The 25,115-nt window shown below is 35.4% G+C and overlaps 1 long non-coding RNA gene across 1 annotated transcript; it reads left to right on the forward strand.

The window, feature by feature from the left end:
- Positions 1–18,487: 18,487 nt before the first annotated feature.
- Positions 18,488–21,308, forward strand: LOC116021271. The gene is made up of 3 exons (XR_004098962.1): positions 18,488–18,656; positions 18,765–18,831; positions 20,965–21,308. It is a non-coding gene; the product is annotated as an uncharacterized LOC116021271 (long non-coding RNA).
- The last annotated feature ends 3,807 nt before the right edge of the window (positions 21,309–25,115 follow it).

Genomic DNA, 25,115 nt, shown 5'->3' on the forward strand with positions numbered 1-25,115 from the left:
ACGGAGGAATAAGGAGGGTTAGGGATCAATCACTCAGGGGGAAGATCCTTAACCAGATCAAGACGGAGGAATAAGGAGGGTTAGGGATCAATCACTCAGGGGGAAGATCCTTAACCAGATCAAGACGGAGGAATAAGGAGGTTTAGGGATCAATCACTCAAGTGGAAGATCCTTAAACTCATGTGGAAGACAATTCACCTTCGAGGGAAGATCCTTAAACTCATGTGGAAGACAATTCACCTTCGAGAGGTGAATCCGATAAGTTCAACGAATATATGAAGGAAACGGCTAATGAATCCGATAAGTTCAACGAATATATGAAGGAAACGGCTAACTTTGGATATTAATGCTAGCCACGTGGTCATCGGTTACTGACGGTTTTCCGCACTCAAGGGAATTATCTTGATAAGTGGGAGCATGCTCATATAGTTACTATTCTTTAATACCCCACTATCCTGAACCTAAAACCGCTCTGTTAAATTACCAAAAATACCCTTATTTTTCATATACGCTGACCGTTACTAGGGGTATTTCTGACCTTTTACTTCTTTAAAGAAAACCGGTATCCTTCCTTGGGTCAAGCTCTCAACCCTACCCATATATCCAACCCAAATCCACACGATATAAAAGCCAAATCCTTCTTCTTTACCCAGATTCAAGCTAAAACCGTTTACCCAAAATCCCCAAATCCTAAACGCAGTACACATTCCCTCCAAAACATCTAACCTTCATCAATGGCGTCCCAATCCTCTACATCAACCTCATCTTCCGACGCATATCAGAGGGAGTTGCTACACATTCGCTCTCAGATCAAACAAGTCAAGGCGGGGAGTATCCTTGACAGAAATGGCTTCATCACCAACTCCCCTAATCCAAAAATGGCGAAAAAGGTCCTGAAGAAGTTTGAGAAAGCAGGACTGATGAAATACATGACGCACGACTACCGAACCATTCACGCCCTTGACTTCACAGAATGGTTCGCAAATGCCAAGGTCACGAAGGGTAAAATCGAAAGCCGCTTTAATGATTTTCCCATCACAACATCTGTAGGTGACCTCAGAGCGGCATTTGATTTCGCGTCATCGGAGGAAGCAGTCAAGCATCTATCGGATTACGACTTGGACAAGCAAGCCTTCTGGGAGAAAATCCGACTAGCGACTGCACCACCCAGAGCATCCTCTGCCCTCCGCAAGTACCACCTAAAGGAGAGGTTTGCTCTCGCTGCCGACCTAATCATGAAGTTTGTGCTCGGCAAGGTGTCCGGAACTGACGAGGTTAGTCTAGACCTCCTCAAAATCCTCCATGCCATTTGGAACAACAACAAGCTGGACTGGGCACATATTATCTTCAACTTCCTCCAACAGCAAGTGATGCGCTCAGTCTCCAACGCCAACCTGTCGATCAGTAAAAAGGTTGGTTTCGGCTTTGTTGTGCAATTTCTCCTAAGCCTGAAGGGCTTCGAACTGAGGGAGGGAAAAGAGATTCATCGAAATACCTATATGGGTAGGACGAAATCTCTAGTCCCCAAAACTAAAGGTGTTAAGGCTGCACCTTCTCCCTCACAGCCAAAAGGAAGGGGCAAAAGGAAAGCCCAAACCAAGGGAAAGAATTCTGATGATGAACCTCTCGATGTACTGATACAAAGGGTTCATCTGCCAAAGAGGGCTAGGAAAACCAAAACTGCTGTTGTCACCCAGATCCGAGAGGTAACACCCTCTGTTGTTCAAGTACCGTTTGAGGACAGGGCACAAGCCCAGGGGGAACCTCAGGCTACACTGGCCACTGAGGTTGAGAGAGTATCCCCTACCAGGTCCCTGTCAGCAGCCTTCTCTGTCGGTCTGTACGCTGGTGATGATGCTGAAGGAGATGTTAACTCTGTTGGTTTATCTCGAGAGATGGCTCGAGAGGTTGAAGGTACTGGGATCAGTGATCCAGTACAAGGAGATGCAGAAGAACCATGTGAGATGGTTCGAGAGACAGACTACACAGTCAGGGTGGGAGATGATCTCTTGGAGCATAGTCGAGAGATCACAGCTCAGATAGACGAAGCAATTTCTGCCACTGAAATCATCTCTGATGGGCGGGATGACTTATATGAAGAAGTTTCCACTCAGTTGGCAGTGGAAACACCCACTCTTGATGACTTCTCCAGGGTGATCAGGTGGATCAACTGGAGAACCAGTTCGTTCACTCAATTGATGAGTCAAGCAGCCGAAATGGAGGCAGAAGAGCAGTTTGCACTCCAGTGGTTGGGCATCTCCGAGATCCCAGCTCATCATCTCCTAGACCTTGCCCACGAAACAAGAGTGGCTAAACTGAACAGTGGAAGAACTGATAAGGGCAAAGGAATAGCTGAAGAAACCGAGGTTGAGCCTGAGGAGGATCCAGAACTTGATGCACGATTTCGAGAAGATATCAGGCTCGCCACTGCCATCTCCTTGGGACAGAATGTTGAATTCACGAGAGGTCCAGGAGAGACCTCTGGGGTTGCTCACGATGATATCGCAACAGCCGCAATCCCACTGTCCCAAGTTAGTAACTCTGCTCTGGACGAACAGGTAGCAGCTTCGAGAGGTGAATCCGAGACCTCTGAAGCACTTCAAGTGNGAAGATATCAGGCTCGCCACTGCCATCTCCTTGGGACAGAATGTTGAATTCACGAGAGGTCCAGGAGAGACCTCTGGGGTTGCTCACGATGATATCGCAACAGCCGCAATCCCACTGTCCCAAGTCAGCAACTCTGCTCTGGACGAACAGGTAGCAGCTTCGAGAGGTGAATCCGAGACCTCTGAAGCACTTCAAGTGGCACCCAACACCGTTCTACTTTTGCCACCTCCTGCGTCCACACCCTCGAACACTAGAGATGAAGCACAGACAATTCGAGAGGATGAAGTTCCGTTGCTCACACTGCCAGGTTTTCCTACTGCTCCTGAAATAATCATCATCCCAGACTCGTCGGAGCAGACCGAAGAGCAGCACAATGAGCAAAATGAGCAGAATGTTCCAAGTCCTGCTGGTTCGAGGAGTACTGATGATACCATCGAAGGTGGAAACCAGGAAGCAACTGTCGACACTTCGTCTCCAACCTCACCAGCAGATGACAAAGTTCCCAGCACTGGCTCGAGAAGTGATGCTGAGGGGGAACCTCTATTGGATGGAAACAGGGAAGCGTCCAATACCGAAGAACCCTCTCTGGCTGACCCTATCTCCACAGTTGCTGAAGTTGAGGCTCCAGGTTCGAGAGGTGAGGAGCAAGAAGTGATCCATGAGGCTCCAGGTTCGAGAGGTGAGGAGCAAGAAGTGATCCATCCGGCTCCAGGTTCGAGAGGTGAGGAGCAAGAAGTGATCCATCCCTCAGGTGGAAACCGAGGTGAGGAGCAAGAAGTGATCCATCCCTCAGGTGGAAACCGGGAAGCGCCTGACATGGAGCCACCTTCGAGCTTTGAACCCAGTGTCCCTGTGGCTTCTCAGACAATAAATCGAGAGGTGGACTTGCAACTGCAAGTCACTCAGACAATAAATCGAGAGGTGGACTTGCAACTGCAAGTCATGGGTGGAAATCTGGAAGAGGTGGACTTGCAACTGCAAGTCATGGGTGGAAATCTGGAAGCACCCAAGTCCCCTCCGACAAAAGGTACATCTCGATCCTCATCTCCTACTTCTAACTATGATCAACAGGCCGAAGAAGTCTTCATTGGCGAAGTGCGTCAATTCATGGCTGATCAATCTCATAAGATGGCTCAGCTCGAAAGAATACTCGCTGTGGTCCGCAATGCTGCAATGCCTGCTGCTGGCACAAGTGAATCCCAAGGCCGTCATGCCGAACTTCTCGAACAGGCGATATGGGCTGAGGATGCAGCACGGAAAGCCACTGATGAAGCTGCTGTAGCTCGAGCAGAGGCTGCAAGTGCGAGGGCTGAATTAGCCGAGATGCGAGCAGAGCTTCGAGCCTTCCAATATTCCAGTGAACTTCGACAGGATGTGATGAAGGCCATACTCGATGANTAGAAGGTGACCGAAGCTGCTCTACATCGAAGTTGATTCAACGATAGCTTGTGGTCAGATTGGAGCCTGTTACATTCAACTGTGACAACCAAAAACACCTTGCTTTGGATTAAGCAAGAGAGGTGGAGTAACCTGGCAGCTGTCCGAGTGAAAGAAACCTGAGGCTTGACGCGGGCTTGGTGATCAAAGGTCAAGTGCTCGAGAGGTGGAGTAGCTGGAAGCGGGGAGAAAGACCTTGGAGAGGCGGAGTAACCTGGGAGCTGTCTTGTGAAGATCCTGAGGCTTGACGCGGGCTTGGTGATCAAAGGTCAAGTGCTCGAGAGGTGGAGTAACAAGAAGCGGGGTGAAAAACCTGAGGCTTGAGGCGGGCTTCGTGATCAAAGCTCAAGCGCTCGACATTGTACTAAAAAGGGAAGTTTAGTGCAATCCTTCCAGGGAGTTTCTGGAAGAAGAGTGGACGTAGGCGGGTTGGCCGAACCACTTAAAAATCTCTCTTGCATTTACTTACTGCTTTTATCTCTCGCTAACCTCTCGATTGCACTGCATATAAACGCACTTCTCGAACTAACTCAAACTCGTGCTAACTAAAAGGGGATAACATTTCCGCTGCGCATAAAACTTTGTCTTCACCTCGTGAGGTATCAAACCTAAACATCCTAAGTTCAATACACACGAGAGGTCGAAAAGATTTGCTAAATCTTATACAAGTCTATTCACCCCCCCCCCTCTAGACTTGTACCCCATCCCCTTGGGACCAACACTTATATGATAAAGGAAGTGATCGCTTGCTAGGTTGAGCTCTTTGGTTGGATAGCTAGCTTGAAAGGTAAAACCCTATGTCTTACAAATCTATTTTCACTCTATACATACATACATACATACATACATACATACATACATATATATATATATATATATATATATATATATATATATATATATATATTATTTGGTGTATTTGGAATCCCCGAGTATATTTCTTGGATGATCTTGTGTCATGCTTTGTTCTTGAGTAGATCCTTGTGTATTCTTGGACTATATTTGGTTGTTCTTGATTCTTGATGTGTCTATTGTGTTCTAAGGGATTTCATGTGTTTTATTGACCTCTGGAAAATGTATATTCTGATCATATTTTGAGCTATGGTTGAGCTACTGTTTTTTTCGTGTATTCTGTTCTGGGTCTGAGTATCAGTTGTGTCGTGGTAGAGTTTGGCGTTGCAGTGTAATACTTGAGATTTTTCTGCTCCCGACCTCATATGGGAGAGCCACTACTCTGCCATCTGAGCACAAGTGTTATACTTAAGTTATAAAATATACTATTAATATTATATGTGATATAATTATAGTATTATGATAATTAGTTCATCCTTTTAAATTCAAAAATGAAAACTCCCATCCCTTCATTTCCCTCATAATGGCCACTAAAAGCCATTTAGTAGCATAACCTCCCACTATTCATTCACCATTCATTCCTTTAATTCTAACCTTAAAGTGGAAGTTCATCATCTTTCCCCCCTCTACTCCATTTGGCCAAAATTCCTCTCCAAAATAAAAATTAAAGAAATTATTCTTCTTCCTCTTGTTGATTCTTCAAGCTTTGTGTAACACCCCAATTTTCAACTCTTACATTTATTACAAAATCCGTAATAAAACGCTGCGGAAGCTTATATCTTATCAGCAGAAAACTGGGTGCTACCGCCACACCTAGAGTTCATTCTATCACCTCTTTGACAACCTCCACTCTAAGTGCACAGGCTAAACTTACAACATCAATATACAACATCAACATCAAGCTTAATACATATGGAAATAATTCTTCCAGGGTGTCTATGCTAGGATAGAGTAGACATCAACCTGTACCTCCATCCTATTCAAAGCTCATCGGGCTACAAGGGCCCACGCTACACTGCATCTGATAAGGAAAACACATCGAAGTGTAGTTAGCACGACGGCTAAGTAAGGGAATCCGTTGTCACTTAAAAGTAGACAAAGGTTTGAAAACACAAATAATTTGGAAGTTCGTAAAGTTTTTACCCATGATTGGAAAACCTACCTGCAACCAAATGATTCGTAGATAGTATAGTAGCGTATATACGTTAAATCATGTAAAGCTTTTCTCAAATAAGAATAATGGCATAACTGCCGCTCAAAATCATTTCCACGTCTTTCAGACGAATTTGCAAACATTCTCATTTCCAGGAATTCCATCATTTTCACGTTACACGCGTGAATTTTCACAACCATACTTGACATTTTCACAATATCCCATTTCTCAGACATCACTCGACTAGTTTCTTGGAACTAGTATCACATATCTCATCATAGTCATTGGTTCAACCATTACTTGTGAAAACTCGACTTAGTTTCATTTCAAAGTATGAGGCCTTATAGGAAATGTTGAATATTCCTTGTCGTTGACCGATTGAACCTGGAACATGGGCTTGCGGTCATTACCCAAGTTCTCTTCTCGGTCCCTTGGACGATGGTTCATTAGAATGGCCCCTAGTGTGGCCCCGCCTAGGTCCATTAAAATGACACCAACCCGGAGACGACGGAGTCAATACGCTTAAGTGTGCACACCCCCACAGTCTAGCCATACATGAGTGACGTAGAGACTCGGCGAATAGACTTCGCCCAAGTACGAATACAACCGTACATATTTCAATGACAACCTTCGGTAATTATAGCCCGAGGTAAAAAGACAACAAGGTCCTCGTAACTCCTTGAAACTAAGGTTTTATTCATTTTAGACATCATTTTCTCATCAATCAAGTAAGGTACACACTCACTAAAATGGTATTTGCCTCAAAAATAAGGTTTTGGCAACCTGTTCACCAAAATAGCATACGTTCTTCAACGTAAGTTTTCATAAACATTTTTACTTGCCCAAAGGCTTTTCAAGCATAGCTCAAGTACGAGCAAAATTTGGAAGAAAGCACAGTTGAACACGAGCTGGTCACACCTCGGACACTTATATATTCTACNACACTACATATATCCATTTCCACTACTATTATAATAATAGTATGAACCCATAGTCAATCATTTATGAATCAATCGATTCATAGCGCCGTTAATATTCACATCCTTAACCTTATTCCTTATCATGAATCTCAGTTCATCGTACAATCCAATCATCATCGGTAATCCATAATCATGGTTCCACAATTAACTAATAATAGATAGTTATCCTTGTCACTATCGACATCAACAACTTCTACCATGATCAACTCAACACCATTATAACTTAAGGAAATCACACATCCATAATCGATACTTAGTCACCCATAATCCAACAATTGACCTTAATCACTCTTAAGCATTAATTGTTGTCATTAGTAACTACTAACCTTGTAATCCATCATCGACAANTGTCATTAGTAACTACTAACCTTGTAATCCATCATCGACAACAAGTCAACAACATTATAACATCATTATTAAGTCATCGAAAGCATTAACACCATTAGTTCGTAACTTGAGGTAAAGTCATTACCTAACCATAATCCAAAGTCGTTCAACAACTATTTCCTCAAAATTCACCATATACAATCTTTATCTCAATATTTCCATATAACAATTTCCTTAATAAACATCGTAATATCATCACCACTCAAAATTCCTTTAAACCATAGTATCTTTACCAAAGAGATATTTTAAATCCTCAAGTAAACACCAACAATCCCCAAATCAAAAAAATCACTTCCAAGTTCTTAAAATAATAACCAAAGAGAGAATTCCAACCTCTCCAAATAAATTCTAAAAGAGTAATTCCAATCTTTCAACATAACCACCAAATAGAGAGTATTGCCCATAACAAAGATCTCACAATAATCACCAAAGATAATCCTTCAAATAATTAGTCCCACCTTGATAATATATTAATTACCATTCCGCCTATTCATCCAGTCATTAAACCTTAATAACTATTATCAGTCCTTAATCACTATAATTAGAGCTTAATCACCTCCTGAACTCCATTGTTAATCCATCATTAATTACTAAGTCCTTAATTAAGCTCTAATTACTATCTATGATCATTACAATCATCAGTAATATCCATCCTAACTTTATCACCATTTCATAACCCATGTATCAACATGTTATAACATCATCATCATTCTCATAACCTCTTAGGTTCATTACAACCCCATCATCTAAACATCAATAATAATAATCAAAGCTTATACAATTTGATCATACTCTCGAACCTACTGGACTCCACTGAACGCGCAGTGGACGCGCGTCCAGGGCCGCGTCCAACACGTTCCGCCTATTCTGGAAAGTAATTCAGCTTGGCGCAGTCCGAAAGATTGAGCCGGTAAAAATAGTTCCCGAACTCTTTTTCACTTGAAATTTTTATGGTAGAACCCCAACTCATAGTACTTGATGTCCATAAAAAGTTTTGGTCATTCTGGTTCGCGAATAAACACAGAAAATTCCATTTTTGCCCTTGGCAGTGTGCTGTCCGGAATTTTTCTCTCTCTGGACCAGTTTTGGAGAAAAATTCGAAAACCATACTTATACTACTCCGATCATTATGAAATTTTATAGGCAGGTTCTACACTTATTGAACTACATATCTGAAGTAAATCGAATCAAAATACCTTACCAAATTTTCCCAATAAATCTCGGAAGTTACTGCCAGAAATCTATCTTGATTTTTCAATATTTTCATAAGTAAGCCTATATGGACATAATCATAACATATACAAGCATATACATCCATATATTTCAACCAAACAATCAATTATCCAATTTCAAGTGACTAAACCAACTTAAGGGATTCCTTACCTCGACCGGGTTTCTAATCCTCGTAGAAGACTTTTGGAGTTGATTCCTCCAATTTCACCTTAAAATCCTAGGATCAAAATCAACACCATAACACAATATTTTAAGAAACTAAGCTTAGATTCAAGATCTAGGAAGGGATATAAAGCTTTTTACCGAATAAAATCGAAGTCTTACCGAACAAAATTGACACTTGAGAAGGATTTTGGCTATGGAAATTGATGGAAGAAAATGGTGAAGAAGATGAAAGGATCACCCTCTCTCTCTCTTTTCTCACGAAATGGGAATGGGAAATGGAGACATGAAATTTCTTCATTCTTATCTCAACATATAAATATCCCTTATAAGATAAGATTAAGGGAAAAATAATAAAATAATAAAATATCTCCAACCTTATCAGTTGGGATCCAAACAGATAAAGTTTCGGTGGAAAATAATCCAGATAGAATAATTTCCGAAACTAAAAATTTATTCCAGACTAACCCTCAAAATTGGGCTAGGTTCGGTATACCGCGAAATTTAGCGATGTACGATCAAAATAAATTTTCGCTGCTATGAGCTGATTTAATTAAATAGGAAATTCAAGAATAATAGTATGGTGTCTAATAATTCATTTCCTAGGACAAACGGGTCCGAACACCAGCTCCTAAAATTTTTACGGTTCGTGACCGGTACGTAGGTTCGCAGCTTAATAACAACTATACTCACTTATAAAAATTCTTTTGAAATATCTGAAGATCATAACTTAGGAATGTCAACGCCTTAGGATAATGTTAATAAAATACGGGGTATTACACTTTGGGAGCAAAATCTTGTAGTAAGTGTTCTCATATTTTATTGTTAAAGTTTTAATCCTAGAATGAAGTATATGAATCTTATATAGGTTTTATGTTGTGTTGTGTTTTGTTGGTGATGGGATGATTATTGAAGTGGTAGATCAAGCTACCCAAGGGTGAAGGATTTGTGAGAAAAGTTCTACGAAAGATCACCAAGTAAGTGGATTTATTTTTATTCATTGCTTGCCCTTAATTTCATTTTTAGTGAGAAAACTAAAACATATGTTTTTGTAGTATGAATTTGATGTGTATCTTGTTTGTTGATTCATAAATAGTATTATGAGTAAATTGCACTTTTAGTCTTATAACTATAAGGGCCTTTTTAATTACAACACTTGACTTTAAAAATTAACAATTTAGTCTCCTAACTACACATTTTTTAACAGATTTGGTCCTCCCGGTCAAATTACCGGTCAAATTTGGCCGGAAAAATGTAAACTATTTTTTTTATAGTAAAACTATGCCTTTATTTCATATCAAAACTTGTCTATATACATGACAAAGCCCAAAAGTGACCATGCCCATCAATAGGCCAAATGCCTTACATCAAGGTGCTATGCACTCACTATCACTACAAGGCACTCATGTGAGCACTATCATCTCTCCTTTGTCAATCTCCAGCCCCTGCATACATAATCCTTAACATACAAACCAAGCACTCATCAAGCATACATCATATCTGCAAGAGAAACCATGCTACCACCACTTGAAATATTCAAATAAAGCAAACTTCCATCACTTTTAATCAATCTTTTCATTCTTTTCTTTTCTTCAATGTTCCATCATGTTCCACCTCCCACCCTCTACCCACAAGCCAGTCCAAGCTGCACAGATCTCTACCTTTTAATCAGAAGGACCTTCACGGCTTGTGAATAGAGCAATGGATCCCTCACCCACCCTCAAGGCTCACGCAACCCCCAGCCGGTATAGATTTCTGCATTTTAGTCCCCTGGGAGTTTCTTTGCGCAGCCAAGAGCAATGGTTATCTTCCCTCCACCACCCTTAGACCATAGGCAGTCCCTTCCCTACAGATCTCTGTACTTCAAATAGTAGGGGACTTTTTGTGTCTAGATCAAAGCAATGACCCAAACTACCTCTCTCCCTCTCACACTTCCTGCCCTTTTTTTTTTTTTCAAAACCAGCATAACATCCCTTCCATACTGCCCTTAGCACTCAGAGGGACCCTCCCCTACAGAGCTCTGCATGTTAGTAGAGAGGGTCCCTTAAATCCAAGCACTAAGCAACAGCCCCCCTCAACCTACTTCTTCCTGCAACAATTAGCTCATAGCACCAACATCCACAATACACATACAATGGTGGGCATGTCCATCTCAAACCAGACAGCAAATTCAAGCATGCAAGCATACACCCACCCCCTACCTCTACTCAATCCCCCCTTACAGGCAGAACTGAATATTGACAACAGAGGGATGACTACTCTCACACTTGAACCTGCATAGAAAGTAAGCACACAGACCATACTATATCAAAATTCTACAAAAGTTACAGCTTCATTTTTGCAGTCTTGCAGATCAGCCTTATTCTTCCAAGCTTCCATCACCCAGCTCTGCAATAATGGGGGCAAATCGGTCCATTCACGCCATTTCTTCTTCTTCCCCACCTACTGTTCATAAAGCTCAGAGGAAGAAGACCCAAACCTCCATTTTCTTCATGCATTGGCCTGCACTCAAACAAAACCCAAACCTCAATAATCTGAAACTCATAAAAATTTAACTAAAAAGAAAAAAAAAGGCACAGAAGAGAAGAATATCCAAAATCTCAATTCCAAGCAGGGGCAAATGGGATTAAATGGCACTGACGCAGAGTTCCAGACGGCGCAGCATTGTGTTCTCCTCTGTATCACCTCTGCATCGTAACCAGCACACTCTAACTGGCAACGACGTTGCTCGTGAACCTCCGGCGACTCACCACTCTGTTCTTGTCCGATGATCAGCAGCGAGGAGTGAAAAGTTTCCGGCGACGACCTGCTGTGGGCGATGACAACGTTGGGGTCCTTGAAGGCTTACCACAACAAGTACAGAGAAATCGAGGGGGAGAATAACTCCATGGCCAGAAACAATGGCAATAATGAATTTCAGCACGGTGGTAATTGCGGTAAAATCAAAATATTTTTGATGAACTCCACTGGTAATAATGAACTCCATGCCAAATTTCAGCAACAATTACCACCATGACACAGCAGCATTGAATCCAGCAGGAAATGACCCACCTTCACCATCTGATAAGGATCTATGAAGCTTCGTCGTCTTCCATGGTTCCCGGCGCTAAGGAGAAGAAAAGAGAAAGAAAAGAGAGCAAATGATTAAATTGCCCTCAAGATTTTGTCCATTAAAATTTTCCAGCACTTTTGGCCGGTGATTTGGTCGGGAGGACCAAATCTGTTAAAAAATGTATAGTTATGGAACTAAATAGTTAGTTTTTAAAGTCAAGTGTTGCAATTAAAAAGACCCCTATAAGTCATAGGACCAAAAGTGTGATACTTCCAAAATTTGGGTAGTTATTTATAGTAAGAATTTATTAATTTTATGCACAATTTTTATTTTATGATATAGTGGTATAGGTGTAGCATTTATTTTTACTAATTTATTAAGGATATATTATATAATAGTAGTAGTATTCTGTATATATAGTATATGTACATAAACGTATAATATATATATAGCTAGTATTTTATATATAATGTATTGTATATACATAATTATGCTATGTATCTTATTATATGTTAATGGTACATTATAGTACACGGTATTATTATTATTATTATTATTATTTTTGAAAACCTATTGTTACATATTTACGTAACTATGTTTTATGTACATATGGATGATATTATATATATATTTAGTTATATCATAGCATGAATTTAAATTTAAATTGAGTCTAGGTTCATTCTTGCTTGTGGTCAAACCTTACTAGACAAATCACCAAAAATCCTCTTTTGTGGTCAAACCTTACTAGACAAATCACCAAAAATCCTCTTTCAATCACAAACCTTACTAGACAAATCACCAAAAATCCTCTTTCAATCAGCTTAATTTTGGTTTAAATTTCCTATTAGGTGTAATTTTATCAATCAATTTTAATTATGGGGATATCTTCCATTTATTCAATATTTGGCCAATGCTAGTTATTTTTTTCCTCCTGGTGTTGGCCGAGAATTCCCCACCATTTTTGCCTTCATCATTTGGTTGAAAACCTATCACTATATTTTCTATAAAAAAAAAAAAAAAACAAACCTTCTTCATCAAAGATTAGAGAATCAAGTGTTCAAGTAAGCCTATTATCATTAGTAGTCTCTTTACTTTAATAATTTCTTTTGTATGTGAAATTTTTTTATTGATTGTGAAAATTTTGTGTATGTGTATGTTGTTCGGAAAATAGGAGATGAAAACTTAGGAGAGCAAGAATAGGCTTGAAAATTTCTTGAGGATTTCTAAAGGGAAAATCAGGTAAGTGTTTATGCCACTAAAATCTCTATTTTCCCGCTACGTGGAATGTATGTGTGAATTTTTCTCATGATGATAATTATGTGTTGGTTGGAAATTTTCATTATATGTATTGTTGTGGAAAATTTTAATTGTGGACTGGAAAAAAAATTATTATATATATATTTCTTGTGGTTTCTAATATTCCGTGTATTTATGAATTATATGTATGTGTGTGTAATATATAAATATTCTGGATATTATCATATAAATGTATTTTCAAAAAAAAAATTATTATGTGAAATATATGATTTTTATTGAAAGTGTATATTATGTTTTAATGATATATTTAAGTAGATACGTATATACAAACCTGTTTTGAAAAAAATATATATGTATATATATTTTAATTTTTTTTTTAGTGTATACATATCTGTACGACTTTATATATATATATATATATATAAAACAAAAGTTTTAGCATTTTAAAAAAAACTGTATGCATATATATGAATTTCTTTGATAATATATATCTGTAATCTTATATATTATATATAAAAATCTCTGTATCTTATAATCTATATAAATGTATATACATAAATAAATAATTCTTACGTAAATTAGTATTATATACAAATCTATGTATCTAATCTATATAAATGTGTGTATATAAATAAATGATTCAATTCTTACGTAAATATGTATTGTATTTATATGAATAAATTTATGTATTGTCTAAGTTTATATGTACAGAAATAATTCTTACGTAAATAGGATATATATATTACTGTATTGAGTAAATATATGTTTCTTTAAGTAATTACAATTATGAGTGTAATGATTTTATAAGGGAATTGGTAAATTGCTCATAATGTGGTTTTTGGTATCTAAAAGGTTTGTTTTTAAAAATTGGAATAAATTAAGTCATTTCGTAGAAGTACGAAGGAATGAGTGTTTTGAGAATCTATTTATTTTAGTCGAAATAATTAAGCATGTTAAAATTTATTTTGATTACGCTTAATTATTATTATTATTATTCAAAGAAAGCATATTATGGAGGAATAATGTGGAATTTATGATTTGGGAGTGAACCCAAAGTTTGTGATTGAGAAGTGAGCAGTGAAACATATCTTGTCTCACTAGGACGTAATGTCCTGTTGGTTTGAGAGTGGACAGTGACGTAAAAGCTGTAACCACTAGGGTAAAATACCCTGTGAGGAGTAGTCTGTAGAAACCTATCCTGACTACTAGGACTATTTACTNGGTTCATTCTTGCTTGTGGTCAAACCTTACTAGACAAATCACCAAAAATCCTCTTTCAATCAGCTTAATTTTGGTTTAAATTTCCTATTAGGTGTAATTTTATCAATCAATTTTAATTATGGGGATATCTTCCATTTATTCAATATTTGGCCAATGCTAGTTATTTTTTTCCTCCTGGTGTTGGCCGAGAATTCCCCACCATTTTTGCCTTCATCATTTGGTTGAAAACCTATCACTATATTTTCTATAAAAAAAAAAAAAAAACAAACCTTCTTCATCAAAGATTAGAGAATCAAGTGTTCAAGTAAGCCTATTATCATTAGTAGTCTCTTTACTTTAATAATTTCTTTTGTATGTGAAATTTTTTTATTGATTGTGAAAATTTTGTGTATGTGTATGTTGTTCGGAAAATAGGAGATGAAAACTTAGGAGAGCAAGAATAGGCTTGAAAATTTCTTGAGGATTTCTAAAGGGAAAATCAGGTAAGTGTTTATGCCACTAAAATCTCTATTTTCCCGCTACGTGGAATGTATGTGTGAATTTTTCTCATGATGATAATTATGTGTTGGTTGGAAATTTTCATTATATGTATTGTTGTGGAAAATTTTAATTGTGGACTGGAAAAAAAATTATTATATATATATTTCTTGTGGTTTCTAATATTCCGTGTATTTATGAATTATATGTATGTGTGTGTAATATATAAATATTCTGGATATTATCATATAAATGTATTTTCAAAAAAAAAATTATTATGTGAAATATATGATTTTTATTGAAAGTGTATATTATGTTTTAATGATATATTTAAGTAGATACGTATATACAAACCTGTTTTGAAAAAAATATATATGTATATATATTTTAATTTTTTTTTTAGTGTATACATATCTGTACGACTTTATATATATATATATATATATAAAACAAAAGTTTTAGCATTTTAAAAAAAACTGTATGCATATATATGAATTTCTTTGATAATATATATCTGTAATCTTATATATTATATATAAAAATCTCTGTATCTTATAATCTATATAAATGTATATACATAAATAAATAATTCTTACGTAAATTAGTATTATATACAAATCTATGTATCTAATCTATATAAATGTGTGTATATAAATAAATGATTCAATTCTTACGTAAATATGTATTGTATTTATATGAATAAATTTATGTATTGTCTAAGTTTATATGTACAGAAATAATTCTTACGTAAATAGGATATATATATTACTGTATTGAGTAAATATATGTTTCTTTAAGTAATTACAATTATGAGTGTAATGATTTTATAAGGGAATTGGTAAATTGCTCATAATGTGGTTTTTGGTATCTAAAAGGTTTGTTTTTAAAAATTGGAATAAATTAAGTCATTTCGTAGAAGTACGAAGGAATGAGTGTTTTGAGAATCTATTTATTTTAGTCGAAATAATTAAGCATGTTAAAATTTATTTTGATTACGCTTAATTATTATTATTATTATTCAAAGAAAGCATATTATGGAGGAATAATGTGGAATTTATGATTTGGGAGTGAACCCAAAGTTTGTGATTGAGAAGTGAGCAGTGAAACATATCTTGTCTCACTAGGACGTAATGTCCTGTTGGTTTGAGAGTGGACAGTGACGTAAAAGCTGTAACCACTAGGGTAAAATACCCTGTGAGGAGTAGTCTGTAGAAACCTATCCTGACTACTAGGACTATTTACTACCCTTTGGGCCTGGAAATCCTTTGAGGGTGTGCACACTTAAAGTATCAGTTCTGTCCATTGAGAATGGGATTCTGAGTAATGAGCAGTGACGTAAAAGCTGTCTCATTAGGAACTTTAAATGGTGAGTCCTGCCCATTATGTGCTATTGTTGGGATTATTGTGAGTGAACAGTATTGTAAAAACTGTTTCACTGGGGCTTAATGGTTTAAGTACCCTCCCATTTATTAGTTTGGTTATCCTCATTTTTTTTATAATTGAGAAAATATTATTATTTCTTAAAATATACGAAGTATGGATTTGAGCTTATAAAGTAAAGTGTTTCCACTATGGAAATTTTAAAGAACCGTGTGGTTAAATATCTTTCTTGAAATTATTTATTAGTGAGAAAATTGATTTTTTAATCGGTATTATTTTACGTGGTGGGTAAACATTACTTAGCAAAATCTTGCTAACTTTGTGTGTTCTTTTTGTATGTTTTGGAAAAATAATATTTGGTTCAGGTAATTGATTATGGATGTTGGAGAGAGCGTGGCTATAAGTTTGATCAAAAGTGGTAGATTGATTTCAAGAATAAAGATCGAGTTGTAATCGATGAATGTTGGACTTTTGAAACGATTTTATTTATTTTAGCCTTACATCTAGAAGTAGAATTTTAGATGTGGCGGTATCACCCTCAGGTTTAAGAGGACGAAGTTTTATTTTTATTTATCTATTATTATAAGTTGGACCTTGAATATTTATTAAATAAAGTCAAACTCTACCTTTGGGAATTCTAATTTTTGGAGGTTGCTATCTTTAGAATTGCTATAAATAGTAAGATTTGAAAATGAAAAAAAATGGGGGTGTTACAAAAAGTGCAATTTACTCTAGTATTATTTTATACATGAATTTTGATCCAAGGAATTATTGCTATAGCCATGTTAATTGTGTATTATAAACTCTATTTTAAGGATATATATCTAAATATTGGGTACGTATGAAGGTTTTTTTTTTTTAAAAAAATTATTTTTATTTTTATTTATACTATTAATAAAAACAAAATGCTCTATTTTAACTTACCGCTAACACACTCATATACTAATAAGGTTTGCATAATCTATACTATTAATAAAAACAAAATCCTTCATTTTAACTTTCCTATACTCCCCTGTTTTCTCAACCAATTGAAGCACAAGAGTTAGTATTGCCTCCACTGAGGCTCGAACCCACCACCTCCCGTATAAAAAGAAGAGTTTGATGCCACTGAACCACAAGGTCCTTAGCAAATTCCTAATACAATATATTCTTTAATACTTTCTTATTCCTAATACAATTCTAGATTAAAATTACATACTAATGATAATATATGAGGACGTTTTGAGAAACAATTACGAAACGCTATATTGAAACGCTACAAAATGCAGTGTTTCAGTTTTCAATGGTTTGGAGTAACCCGCTAAGTTACCAAATGGTTTATTTGGCATTTTGACCAAGGTTAAAATGTCAAAACGGCGAATTCGCCAATAACCAAACATGTCCACAGTGGAAGAGTTGTAAGTCTTAAATCTAGGGACAAACAACTCTCAAATAATTTAAACTTCATTACTAATTCACATGCAAATTTATAACTTGGATGCAAAACAAAAAAAAAAAAAAAACTAAATAGCCAAACAAGTCATAAAGCATGTATAATGGAATAGTACATTAGATAGAAGATAGCTACTCTAGAAAAATGTAACGAAGATGATTGTAGAAAGATTTCAATTGAGGATAAAGCACAACTGCCCAGCAAATCAAATTAAAAATTTGAAAAGAATATTATATATTACGAATATTTTGTATTTTTGTATATTTTCATTAATTATTATAATTTTTTATTCTTATTTATCAATTTATTGATGTCAGAATAAGAACGGTTACTATTGTTTGGAAATGCTTAATTAAATAAATAAAAGGCATATTATGTAACCCCTCGTCTTTTCGAATAAGATTAAGGTTCGAGAAATATGTCTTTAAGCTATGACATTCCTGAGATGAGTGACCGATGCGTCAAAAGGATTTTTATAAGGAAATATAGTTATTATTAAGCTGCGATCGTTCGTGCCGGTCACGAACCGTAAAATTTTCGAGGACGAATTTTCAGCTCGGATTTCCTAGGAAATGGACTATTAAGCATATTATGACTAAGTATGAACTTCCTGCTTAGTTAAGTTGAATTTGGACGGAGTATAAGGGTCAAAATTTATTTCTGATCGTACACCGCGAAATTCCCGCAGTGAACTGAACCTAGCCCAATTTGGAGCTTTTGACTGGAATAAATTTGTGGTTTCAAGAAATATTCTATTTAAATTATTTTCTACCGAAAATTCATCTGTTTTGACCCCGAACTGTCTAAATTGAGATATTTTCTTAAAGTTACCAATAGGAATTTGACATGTGTCACCCAATTGTGATCCCAAAAATTTTATCTTGATTTATAAAGACTTTTCTCCTCCCATTTTGGCCATTTGGCCGAAATAATCACAAGGGAAAAGGGAAGAGAAATTTCCATCATCTTCTTCATCCAAGCTTCAACCACCATAGCCAATTCCTTCACACCTCTTCAATTTATTCGGTAAATCGTTAATTTTATTCGGTAGATAGTCTTATATTCCTCTCTAGATTCATAATCTAAGTTTAGATTTCCTAAATTGTGTTGTTATGATGTTGGATTCTGGTCTAGGGTTTCAAGAAGAATTTGGGGGAAATCACTCAAAGACTCTTTCTAAGGATTTTAGTAGCTAATTGAGGTAAGGAATTCCCTTAAGTTGGTTTAGTCACTTGAAATTAGATAATTGATTATTTGGTTGAAACATGGTGTTTTGGAGCTTTGGGAATATTTTTGTATACATGTTCATAGCTTGGATATGCTTGTATATGTTGTATTTATGTCCATATAGGCTTATACTTGTGAAAATAGTGAAAGGAAATCAGGGTAGATTCTGGCAGTAACTTCCGAGATTTATTGGGAAAAATTGGTAAGGTATTTTGATCCTATTTTTTTTAGACATGTAGTTCTATAAGTTTAGAACCCGCATATAAAATTTCATAATGATCGGAGTAGTATAAGCATGGTTTTCGAATTTTTCTCCAAAACTGGTCCAGAGAGAGAAAAATTCCGGACAGCACACTGCCAAGGGCAAAGATGGAATTTTCTGTGTTTATTCGCGAACCAAAATGACCAAAACTTTTTATGGACATCAAGTACTATAAGTTGGGATCCTACCATAAAAATTTCAAGTGGAAAAGAGTTCGGGAACTATTTTTACCGGCTCAATCTTTCGGACTGCGCCAAGCTGAAATTTTCTGAATTATGCTTAGTATGATTATGGATGTGTTAATGATAATTGTGAGGTAGTTAGTGAGTTAATGGTGATTAGGTGATTCTAAGGACGTGGATTATGACTATGTTCTACATAATACACATATGTATATGTCATGTTATGGTACTAGTATGTGTAATTATCTATACTATGAAATATGTTATGTTATGTTGTTAGTAGGCCAAATTACCTATATTGTGAATATAGTATATGTCAATATATATATACATATATACGTGTATGTAGTATATATATATCATATGTATAGGATGTATATATATGTACATGTATTTATATAGTATACAACAAGTAGGTACAAGTAGTATAACGTATGACATTATGTATATATAATTGTAGTATATGTACCGTATTATGTATACATATTATATGTGTGTATGGGGCAGCATATATATATATATATACGTGTTGTGTATATATATATATGGTATGTGTGTATATATGTATATATGTGTATTATGTATATATGTATATATACGGGTAATGTGTGTATATATGTACATATATGAGTATGTATGTATAATTAAATAAAGTGTTGTAGTATGTATATATTTGGGTATGTGTACCTTAAGTGAATATGCATAAATATGTGGAAAGTGTTGTGTGGTATGCATATATACATACGTGTAGGGTGATGATGGAAAATGTTTTGAGAGACAAGACTTGTGAACCAAGGTGAGAATGGTAATTGATTTCAAAATGGGGACTTGATTTTGTGGAAAATGTCCAAAAATGATTTTGACTCAAGGAAGATGAGAAAGGAAGGAAAATGTTTTCAAAACCTTAGTTTCAGGAAGTCAAAGAGGACCTTGTCATTTATATTACCTCGGGCTATAGTACCGATGATTTTCTTCAATATATGTACAGTTGTCTCTACGTCACTTCGTCAGGCGTAGGGAGTCTCTGCGTCACTCAGTCAGGCGCAGGGAGTTTCTATATCACTCAGTCAGGCGTAGGCCGTGGGGTGTGCACACTTAAGTATAGATACTCATGTCATTTTCGGGTTGGTATCAGCTTTATGGACCTAGGTGGGGCCAAACTAGGGACCATAATGATGAACCTTCGTCCAAGGGATCACGAATGAGACTTGGGGCAGGACCGTAATCCCATGTCCAGATCCGATTTCGGTCTAGTCAAAGAAACTTGTATCCTCAATAAGGTCTCTTGCTTCTAGTCAGAAACTAAGTAGCGTTTTCGTAATTAAAGACAACTAGAGGTCATAATTGCGACAATGACATATGTAATAGACATGGCTAGTGCTGAAAACCTAGCCTGAATGAAAAAGAAGTCAAAGGCAACCTAGTTTGATGAACTAGGAAATTTGAGTAAGGAAATGTGTTGTGACTTATATACTCATTATATTCTTGTAATTATATGGCATTAACTGTTGATTTCAGTTATGAAAGACCTGGACACCATATTTGGTAATGTGTATTTACCTTTATGAAATATTTGTCAAAACTTTTACCTGATGGAAGTGACAAATGGATTACCTTACTTAGCCGTCGTGCTAACTACACTTCACCGTGTACGTCATTTCAGATGTCATCCAGTGAGGGATCCTGTAGCCCGGCAAACACTCCTGATCATGTTTGCCCGGGACCTACTTTTGTTGGTCAGATTCTGCATGACACGTCGGGCAGAGACCCGTATTCTCCACCCTATTCTCAAGGCTACTCTCCAGGCTATACTCCAGCATCCCCTGACTATACTCCAGCAACCCCAGTCAGCCCAGTAAATATCTTTTGGTAACCTTAGTTTTGGCTGACTCTAGTCTGTTAGGTTGTGGAGGACCCGGAGTTTGTAATGACAGCCCGTCGGGCAAACTCTTGTAGATATCTTTTGATATTAATATATATATATATACCTAAAATATTATATTTTGATGTTTGGGGTGTTGATGTTGAGTGAAATTTCTTTTAGCCTGTGCACTGAGAGTGGAAGTTTTATCAAAGAGGTGATAGAATTCACTCTAAGTGTGGCGGTAGCACCCGGTTTTCTGTTGATATGATGTATAAGCTTCCGCAGCGTTTATTACGGATTTCGTGATAAGTGTAAGTCTTGAGAACCGGGGTGTTACATATTAACAAAAATTGGGGTGTTACATATTAACAAAAATTAAATGAGCATATAACATAGTATTTTAATTTTTTCCAAATACTTAGTTAAATAAAATTAAAGAAACATTAATTAGAAGTGGTTATAGTAGAGTTGTTATAGTTTTAAATTGTAGCATAAATGTTATTTGGTCTACTCTTACTATTAACATTTTGATTTTTTTGTATTTATAAAAATAACATTAATGGTGTAACAGTAGCAATGTAAAAATGGATAGTGACAAAATGATGAAAAGCTAATGGATAGTAATGAAGCAATGATGAGACCAAAACAATCCCTATTTGAAAAATAAGATTTAAAAGTTTTTTTGTTACAGAGAAAAATCTCTTAAAATTATTATATTAAATATGTTGGATGATGATTTGGATGAAAAGTAAGCTTACCTGCTAAAATAAATAAAAAATGTCTAATTGTACTTTTTCTTTTTGGTCTAATTGTACTTTTTTCCCCAAATTCAATGATCTCTTTAAAACTTTTTAAATTTAAGGATTCAATTCCATTTTACTAACAAATTTGAAAGCTTATTTGACATGTATTTCATAATTAAAAATGGTTGTGATTTTATAGGCTCACTTATGGATATATCATTACTTCATTTATATCTTGGAATGATGAATTAGCAATGTGTTCAATTTACTATATCACTTTGTGGCTGGAAGGCCCAAGGTTGGAAGTAATGATTTATGAAATCAGTAAATGATATGCTATCTACATATTTTCTTCAAATTGAAGATTTAGTGACACTATTAATTCTTCTTACCTATGGACGAATTACAAAGTATTGAGGCTCACAAAGAACTTGAAACTACGGAGCTTAGCTTCAAAGGAAGATAGACACACAGTTAATTGGTTTTCAAACATTGGAGATGGAATTGTAGGGGTTGTATACAACCATTTGTCTGAGATCGATATTCTGGCACAATTTTTATTGAAGTGTGGACCTGATCCCAAGCAACTATAGTGGAAACTGGAAAGCACCTTCCCAAGCGCGAGATATAGCGGCGTGCTTGATGAGTCGCACCTAGAAGGCTGAGTAATCCTCTCTTTGACTTTAAATGTTGTTGATCAAATTAATCATTACATGTGCGACATGAACACTACAGAAGGACGAACATATTTAAGTTGTGACTCCTTGTGTAGGGCAGAATCAGATGGTGAAAATCTATCATAAGTACACTCTCTTGAATTTCTAAATAGTTTGAGATTATCTGAACTCCCTAATCATTCATTGACATTAAAGGTTGGTGCACATGTTATGTTATTGTAGAACATAAACTACTCTCTTGGTATTGGCAACAATACGCGTCTCATCGTTACAAGATTGACATATCAAATTGTCGAAGCAAGAATAGTTAATGGGATACATGAAGGAACCAAAGTTCTTATCCCTCGAATGTCTCTCACTCCTTCTAATACAAGATTTCCCTTCAAGTTCCAATGTAAACAATTCCCATTGATGCTCGCATATGCCATGACTATCAACAAAAGCCAGGGCCAAACACTAACTCATGTTGGGTTATTGCTAAAAAATTGGTGTTTAATCACAGTCAATTATACGTGGCTTTTTCCCGAGTCGCCCATCTTGATAGCCTGAATGTGTTAGCTCTAGACGAGGATGAACAAGATTATGTTACTACTACCAATGTGGTCTACAAAGAGGTTTTCAATTATGTGTAATTCGAACCGGTGATATTATGTTTTTTTTTTCAAAGAGCACATTTTCTCAAGTTATAAAAATCCTAAACACTGATATATAAAATCCCCAAAGTTTCAGCACTTGATGCTTATATCTACACATTAGCTATTAATTCAACAATTATTTGTTCAAATTCAAGCAATCAAGGATAACATCACAAAATATAATCAATTCAAGCCATCTTTTCAATTGCATTATATAATATTTGATGTTATAATTTATATAATTATATAATTATATATTGATCCAAATATTTTTAAAATATTATAGCAAACGGTTGAAAATACTAGTAAGTATAATATGTACATCTTTTATATAAGTATATATTTATATATTTGAGTGTTTATGAATTCATGTGTGTAGGACTATATATATATTCTTATAAAGTATTGTGTGTATTTATGTATGAATATAATTATTTTATTATGTACCGTATATATATACCGTATATATAATTAAATTATGTGTATTTATTTTAAATTATATAAATATACCTATGTAGTATATTGTACGTATGTGTATATTAAATTATATATAGTATGCACCGTATGTATAGGTGTGTGTGTGTGTGTGTATATATATATATATATATATAAAAGACCGTAAATACGGTTATATATTTTCGATTGTTTATCTATTATTTTTTTTAAATATCGTATGTGTATGAAATATGTATATACATGTGTATTTATAGTTATTGTTCTTAATGAAATACCAAGGTTTTACTATTTGAATTATATGTAATATTTCTATGGGATTAAATGTTATGCTTATATAATTTTTTTTTTATAAATGCGTACGTATGTAATCCTAATAATAATAATAATACTAATAATACTAATAGTATAAGCTTTAGTTTGTACGAATAGTGTGTGTGTGTGTATATATATTATATATATATATGTTTTACTATTTGAATTATATGTAATATTTCTATGGGATTAAATGTTATGCTTATATAATTTTTTTTTATATATGCGTACGTATGTAATCCTAATAATAATAATAATACTAATAATACTAATAGTATAAGCTTTAGTTTGTACGAATAGTGTGTGTATATATATATATATATATATATATATATATATATATATATATATATATATATATAAAAATTTATTTGATTAAAATCTTTAAGAGGTGCATTTAAATATTTGGTTTTGTTGGGAAATGTGATTATAGGATTTTTCTAAAATATTATTTTGTAAGATTGAGAATTAAAGTTTTATGAGCAAAGTAAGGTTTTAACCAAAGTATTACCTTGCAAATTATTATTTTATTTATGAGCCAAAAATTATTCAAAATAAATATTTTCTTCAAGTTATGGAAGCTACGTGAAATTGTGAAATTGTGAAAATTGTGAGTATGTGATTTGAATTATTTTATGTTGAGAAGTGCCCATTAGGATCAATCCTCGGGTACTAGAGCACTATGGTGTGTCCTGTTAAGGCGAGTCTATGTACCCTAAATTATAGGGTAGTCAGTAGAAACATATCCTGGCTACTAGGGTTGGTAACTGTAACCCCTCGGCATTTTCGTAAGACTAAGGTTCGAAAAATATTTCCTTAAGCTATGACATTCATGAAATAGTCCCTCGAGGCTTCAAGAGAATTTTTTTTAGGAAGAATAGTTGTTATTAAGTTGCGATCGTTCGTGCCGGTCACGAACCGTAAAATTTTGGGAACTAGTATTCGGACCCGATTATCCTAGGAAATGAATTATTAGACACCATGTTATTAATATTGAATTTCCAATTCAATTAAATCAGCCCATAGCAGAAAAAGATTCATTTTGAACGTACATCGCTAAAATTCCGCGGTGTACCGAACCTAGCCCAATTTCAAGTTTCGGTCTGGGATAAATTTTTGGTTTCAAA

Source organism: Ipomoea triloba, chromosome 5 (assembly GCF_003576645.1).
Source record: "Ipomoea triloba cultivar NCNSP0323 chromosome 5, ASM357664v1".
Classification (NCBI taxonomy): domain Eukaryota; kingdom Viridiplantae; phylum Streptophyta; class Magnoliopsida; order Solanales; family Convolvulaceae; genus Ipomoea; species Ipomoea triloba.